This window comes from Mya arenaria, chromosome 9, assembly GCF_026914265.1.
Source record: "Mya arenaria isolate MELC-2E11 chromosome 9, ASM2691426v1".
Taxonomy (NCBI): Eukaryota; Metazoa; Mollusca; class Bivalvia; order Myida; family Myidae; genus Mya; species Mya arenaria.
In genome coordinates this window covers 47,710,199-47,718,262 of record NC_069130.1, presented here as the reverse complement: position 1 = coordinate 47,718,262, position 8,064 = coordinate 47,710,199, and positions in this window count along the sequence as shown.

Sequence of the window (8,064 nt, the reverse complement as noted above, 5' to 3'; positions counted from 1 at the left end):
CACAATATTCCCCTCCCGATACATTCGGTTCTGCGGGGATGATAATGAAAACCTATATAGATAGGAGAAAACGTCATACGTTTGTTTCTGTTTCTAGGGTGAGCTTAGCAGTAGATCTATTTTTAGCTTATGGGATGATGCCTCCTTTTAAATAAAAAAGTTTATTGTCAAATCAATTGTATATATTAATCAATGTTTATACAACCAAACAGTGTTGTTAGTAGATGGTTTATCCAATTTTATACAGTTGGCTGCAGAAGGGATTACTTTCTGTCCTTAAAAGGAAAGTACATGAATTCCGAACTTTTAACACATGCTTCTTTGTCAAAAATTACATATTATGTATCGTCAAGTCAAAATGAGTCAGACATACGTGAGATTTCATATTTTGGCTAGGAGAGATCACTGTGTTGGCTAGGGGAGATCAGTGCGTTGGTCAGGGATATCACTACTTTGGATAAGGAAGATCACTGCGTTGGTTAGGTGAGATCACTGTGTTGGTTAGGGGATATCACTGTGTTTGTTAGGGGAGTTCACTGCGTAAGTTTAGGGGAGAAAACTGTTTGTTTGAGAATATCACTGTGTTGGCTGGGGAGATCACTACGTTGGTTAGGAGAGATCACTGCGTTTGTTAGGGGAGATCACTGCGTAAGCTAGAGAAGATCACTGCGTTGGCTAGGGGAGATAACTGCGTACGCTAGGGGAGATCACTGCGTAAGCTAGGGAAGATCACTGCGTTGGTGTTGAAATGTACTCTTCTTGATTACAAACTTCTCGTATCAATCCCAAGTATAATCGCTTGTACCAATGTCGATTGCAACTTCCACAAAAGTTCTCCCTTGAAAACAGAAAAAAACAACAACAAAGAATGAAATATATTAGACAATGCTATAGATAAAAGCCAATGATGTAAAGAAACGTAAAAGCAGAAATCAGTGCGCTATCTTCTCACTTAGGCGTCCCGAGTTCAAGTTTCCACCTGGGCATATGTGAGTTTCGTTAGCGGTCACAAGGCCGGACAAGTTGGTTTCCCCATAAATCTCCTGTTTCCTACATAAAACTATGTATGCGCTTCACATGAAAACGATGATACATGTGTCGCTCGTATCATTTTAATAGTCTGTCAAATTTCTGGTGTTAATTAACTTTTAAAAGTAAAATATTGGGCTTTAAATCTTGTCTTCAATAGGCTTACCTGCAAACGAGCCCTTCTGGGTCCTTGCATACATAGTTCGCGCATGGGCTCTCTTTACACCGGACGACAGGCGTTGATGGCGGACATTCACTCTTTGGTTTTCCGAACACACCTGAAAGGAGAAAAAAGGGTAAGAATAACACATCGGCACAATTGTGAGATTCACGACATTGTGATATTCGCAATATTGTGGGATTCGTGAAATTGTGGGATTCGTGAAATTGTGGGATTCGCATAATTGTGAGATTCGTGAAATTGTGAGATTCGTGAAATTGTGGAATTTCTTGAAATTATAAGATTCTTTAAATTGTGAGATTCGTGAAATTGTGAGATTCGTGAAAATGTGAGATTTGCAAAAATGTGAGATTCGTGAAATTAGTGCAATTCGTGCATGTAAGTTAAGGTACTACATGTGTATTTCTTTTCCAATACAAATTCAAAGTTTATTCAAAGAACTAAGTTCATGATGGGATGACAGTATGAGTATATGAGACGAAAATACATAATAAGTACGAGGCTATTTTAAAAAAAAAAATCATGGAACACACAAATATACTCGTACAAAGCGAAATGTAGCATGTGGGACATATGTTTAACAATGCTTTATACAACAAAAATGAGCTATTTATAATATAAAGATATTCTTTATTGATGTTAACATTTAAATATAATCATATTGACAGTGTTAATGCGTGTTTAAAATTACAAAAACTGGAACAACTTTCCATATTTGGACAATTAGTTGGTACATAAACATGAAAGATTTAAATTTGATTACACTAGGATTAAAGCTGTTTTGACAACTGATTTTATTTTTGTCTTGGAATATGCCAATTTTTGCGTCAACGTCTGGAAACCGTGATATAAGATTGCTGATAAAAGAATAGCTCGCAGTTTCCATATTTACGTTAGAAATATAATGTTTTATTGCAAAACGTGTTTTTCTATTTATATATTTTTGGCCTTAAACATCTTTTTGCAACGTAATTATGAATACCTGCGATCTTTTTTCAGCAATCTTATATTATTGGTTCCCATACTACTACTAATACTACACACTAATTGGCTCATACCAAAACACAATAAAAACAGTTAATCTGTGAGAGTGCAGCTTTAACCTAGCATTTAATCAAAAATTAACTGGCCTGCTTTCACAAAAGAAAACAACAACAAAAAACAACAACCACAATAAAAGCCACAACAGCTATCGGGAAATTATCTTGGAAGTAATGCCCCATCCGTCATTTAAAATACACACGATCTAAGTGTCAAATGAGAGCCCATCTTTATTTTTATACTAAAACAAGGAAATGTTGAAAATAAAACGTCTTAATATCATCTTTCGACAGGGTTACATATGCAAAACTTATGAAATATAAGATTTCAAGCAGTGTATTTAAACCTTTGAAGGTTCAAAATGTTTCAAAGTTAAACTGTATAAATGAATTTATACGTCTTTCAAAACATAATTTAAGGGACTCGCATATGATTTTGTAAAATACGTTTTTTTGTGTATGACGAAATTAAGTGCGGCAAATCATTAGGAGTGTTAAAACTAAGATACCGACGGCTTGAACCATTCAACAAACGTTGATGTATGCTCAAATATTGTCCTTGAACTCCACGATTTTGAATATCGTTATCAACGCTTTTTAACAAAAGGCTTAAAGGTTAAGTTATCTTTATGCTTGTGTTTGAGTCCTTGTGGGTGTGTGGTTTTATTGTCAGATTTTCAATATTTCCTTGAATGTACCGGTGTTGGATCGCTTCCCACTAAAACCAGAATATTTGTTTCATGCTTTAAGTCTACTTCTTTTCTGCAAATTCGGTACCAAAGAGTTAAATAGTTATAATAAGTGTTTCAGATGCATATCCGGGAAAAACAGCGAATCCATTTAAATTAACTGTAAATATTTACCAAAACTTAACATTTTGAAATAATCAAAGTTGAATACGTGTTATTTATCTTATACATGGATAGTTTTTGGTCTCCAAAACAATCAGACGTAAGACAAAGAATGGTGTCCTAATCCAAAACCAATAACACCTAATTAATAACTGAAATCCTGACAGTTGACATCAAAGAATGGGCCTCATAGCATAAGTCAGGTGCACAAGAGTGCAAGCTAAGGCATACAAACAAGGAATAACTGGTTTAACTCATCATTGAAGTATATTTTTTTTTAAAAGTTTCGATTTTTAAATTCCATATTGATCGACGATTTACGTGTCGTAATTAGTGGTTGAGTCGCTGAACTATTAGGCGTTCACAGGAAATTTGAAACGGAATAATTTGACTGAAAAAATATTTTATGACGCAAGTTTTTAACCTCTATCACAGTGTAACAAGTAAGTAGTACGAGAATTTTTGCCATAATGCGATTCTGCTTGATACTCGTAGATTACATAATATTTCAAAATTCAAAATTCGTTTTGTGTTGATTCTGACTTATAAAACTACGACTGAATAACCAAAGACACGAGTGCTGCATTCAGACAACGCTTTTCCGTTAGTCCATTCGGAACTCCTCGGCCATTTTCCATCGAAACCACTTCGGATGTATCCCGGTACATCAGTAAAAGTAGTTCGTAAAATTTGACATATAAGTCTTAATTAATCGGAGTGTTTTAACATTTATTTTGTATGTATAGGATAGACAACGAGGGGACGTATCTATGTCATATACACCCGAGCGCAGCGACCATATCGGAATTCCGTTCAGAGTCCAAGGACAGATTGGTTATGAAACGGGTGGTCGAAATACTAAATTGAACATTATTTTCTGCATTAATATAATTCTTTTTGACAACGATATTAAAAGTACCCCTATTATTTTCTTTTACATCAAAAAGGGTTCATGTTTTGGATGGTTTTATTTTATTTACGCGTGCAAAGGTTTTCAGATGTTGGACTAAAACTAACCGAAAACGTGATTTGGTATGGCCTTACAAATAAAAGTGTGTTTATTTCAGTATAAGTAACTGTTGTTTGGATGTATAATTATCGCCATTGAACTAGTTACCAACGCTAGTGTCTACTAATAGAGATAAGTAAAACATGTCTAAAATGAGAAAAGGCTAATGCACAAGTCAGTGTTTTTCGTAAATATGGCACAATGGTTAGTGCAGTTGACGGGGGATGGTGGTCTTTGGGGGATAAAGTGAACTTGATATTTATACATCGGACGATACACCACAGGCGGGATTGAGAACGCCGTCCTTGGACTTTCTTAATGCCTAGAGGATTTTACGCAATCATCTGGTTGTCTAAATATCCTATGCGTTCCAGCCACACTCACTATGCCCCGACCCTTACCTGGTGGGGCAAAACATCTGTAGGTGCATTACGTACTCTTAAATAATAGTTTTGTCGTGAACGACCCGAGTAAGGGTTTTGATAACAATACGTGTGTCATAATACTTTTCATATTACACTTTTAGATGGAATTCACCACGATCAATATAATCAATTTGCAAGTGGCAGTGGATCTTTTTTCATTGTTCTTTATCTTATATAGCCGCTGTTTACAGTATTAAGGTTTCATTGAGACGAAACAGATACCTACTGATGAACGGTCAAACCATAAAACTTAAAGTTTTCATTATAAGCATATACATAAATCAATACAATTTAGGAATGTGAACTGTATGAACTATAATGTAAATTATGATAATAGTAATTAGCATTGAACCTTTTTTGAATAAGTAACTAAACCACAAGAGGTAACAACTAATTTTTAGACACTTAAATAGTGGAGACCATATAAAATAATGTTTAGCCACTCAGGTACCACCGTATTCCTTTATTTACGTCCCATTTTAGTTTGTTCCAATATGAAATAGTGTTTCCAGTTTGTATAAAGTTCGTTCAACCAAAACATGCTTTTAAAATATATTCAATGATTTTTATTAGACCATGAAAGAAGTTTTAAAAGTAGGTGCCTGATAAATTACATATTATTTTTCTTGGCCTATGAATACAGTTTCATGCTTAACAGTTCATCAAATGAGATCCATTTTGCGTCGAGGAAATCGTGTTTTAGGAGTTGTATAGATACTTCTGATGGTAAGAGGCAACGTGTATATGAGAAATGGAGCAATGAAATAGCGACTGCTGATTGGTTGGATTAAAGTGGGCGTGGTCTTATACTTAATAGTTAACATGATTGCCAGTGAAATATGTTATTGCATAAATTATCAGCCCCCAATTTCTCGAAACTTCTTAAGTCCCTTATAACAGGATTAAGCTAATCTCACTATTTTTGTTGTTCTATAAAATGTGTTCTATTTACTTCTTAAAGAATTTTCAGAAATTATGTAGGAAAAATCTGTATGATTATCAGAATAAACCATTTTTCATTTATCAAAATCCATTTTCAGTATGTATTTTGGCTAATTGAAATAAGCGACTTAAGCCTGTTAAGCTTAAGAAGTTTCGAGAAATTGGGGCCTGGATTCACAAGGTTGAAGTCATTAAGTTAAACTGCTAAATTATAATTACTATGCGATCTACTTGCAGCGTAAAGATTTCTGAAACTGTAAAACGTCCATATACATCTGAGGTTGTTTTCGATGGAAAATAGCCGAGGGGTTCTGAATGCCGTAAGTCAAGGAGCACTTATATGGAACATTTTCGTTTTAGTCTTAGTAATGTGACAGGTCATTAACTGTTAACGCTCAACATCTTTTCATGGCGACAACAATGCCAGCGTGGCTGTTATGCCTGAAAGACGAGCCCTTAGAAGATTATCTTGAAAAACAACAACACAGCAACATTGTTTAATGCGGTAAAGTCAATAAAGATCCCAATCTTATTTCAATGACTACGTATTTCGTAAGATACGATACGAAGTAAAATCTTAATGATAAAGAATGGGCGGAGTGAGCGAACTTGCCCCTCTAAATCATAATGATTTTACCTCAGGTCATTTTACTGACTTAAAATACAACGTCAGTGGCTAAAACATTATCTACGCCAAATCTGACACAGGGAGTGTGTATCGAACGACAGCCAATTGGCGGACGTTTAAACTAGTACCAGCATAAGTCAAAATTCTGATTAAGGCTAGTATTCATGATTGCCTATCTACAATTTCATTAGCTGAAAATGTAGTTTGTATCTCAAAGCTTAATAAACAAAGAAGAAAAGAATATGTCAAACACCAGACATGTTGTAATTTCAAAACATAGTACGTGCATGTTTCCAAATTGCTTCCGTTTTTACTCGTACATATTTCAGCGGAGGCATGTTCGTTTGAAAGAGGCGTGGCTTATCAGTGAACAGGGCTGGTATTCATAAGTCAATTAAAGGTCTAGTTTAAGCCTTCTATAAGTGACCCCTAAAAAACTGTGTATAGTACACAACCTCTGTTAATTGATCTTAATCTACTTGCATTGATTGCAGTTTTAGAAGTTTTATTATAGAAATGGACCCTAAATGGCACTGAGCCAATAACCGAATACACAGGAAATTGGCCCCTACTGTGACACCAGTGCAATTAGCTGGAGATGCACAGCAGGGGATTGTCATGCCAAACATTCATTAACTAAGCCTTTAAGTCATTTACCCTTTATTTAATATCTCTGTGGTGATATGATGATTCTGAATTTCTGAAATTGATTATTTTTATTCACCCTATTGGAAAAGAACATACCTAAATGTTAACAACTTTTATACATTTCTTTTCATTTGACTATGAACATTCTAACAAATAGAATTCAGTTAGGAATTCTTTATGAATTTGGCCCCTGAAATGATTTTAAACATTTTACACGCTATCATTATCATATATGGAGGTCCTTTACATAAAAAAATAAACGTTTGCCAAGCTGTGCTAGGCCTGCCAATTTAATTTCCATAAATACCTTCAAATAACAAAATAACCTATACATACAGCCTCTCCCCAAGTTTACGCTGGATAAAGAAGTTGCGATTTGTCGCATACAAAAGTAAGCAAAGCCTTTTCGGCGACCTGATTCCTTGATCGGTGCATAATTGCAATGTGAAGGGCAGAGTTCACCAATTCGGAAGTGCCTTAACATGCTGGATCTACTTGATCTACTTTTTTTGGGTTTACGTTTTCACCGCATTTTTGTACTCCTGCACCGGATATCGTCACTATTTTTACGCCGTGGTTACGTTCAACCAATTTTATCTTTAATATTAGAAACTTATTTTTTTCTAACGTTGTGTTTAGTACACATGTGGAACTTTCTTCCCATATAGCTTTAAAATCTAAAAATAAGAAAGAAGTCAATGGTCGTAGATGGAATCAACAGTCTTCGATATATATTGTGTTGGGGGTCGTGAAACATAAGCAGTCAGTGTTATATCGCATGCAAATTAATTAAATGACAATAAAATATACAGGGAATTTATTTAGTAGCCTGTAGCCGCTATGACAAACGATAGATTATATTTAGATATTCAGTTAACTACTAGCCATCAATCAATAAACAGTCTTACATTCATCGAAAAATCAATTTGATTATATAGACAACCAATCATTTTTGTCAATCAGATAGTAAGTCAAACAGTCAATCAATCAATCGATTACTCAGTCAATCACTCACTCAATCAATCCATCAATCAATAATATCAAAATAAAAAAAAATATTAGATTAAATGAATAACTTACCTGAAATGGCACACAAACTAAATATAAGAACGATGGATCGCATTGTAAAAACGTTGTGAAGACTATATTTGTTAATCAAGATGCGAAAGAGTATTTAAGTATTATACATATATATTTAAGATCCGGTTTATACGTTGTAAACTGCACGCAACGACTTTGTTCAACACATTCACGATTTTAAACGTTTTATACACTGGAGGCAAATATATCTTACGTACATTTTACATCTTC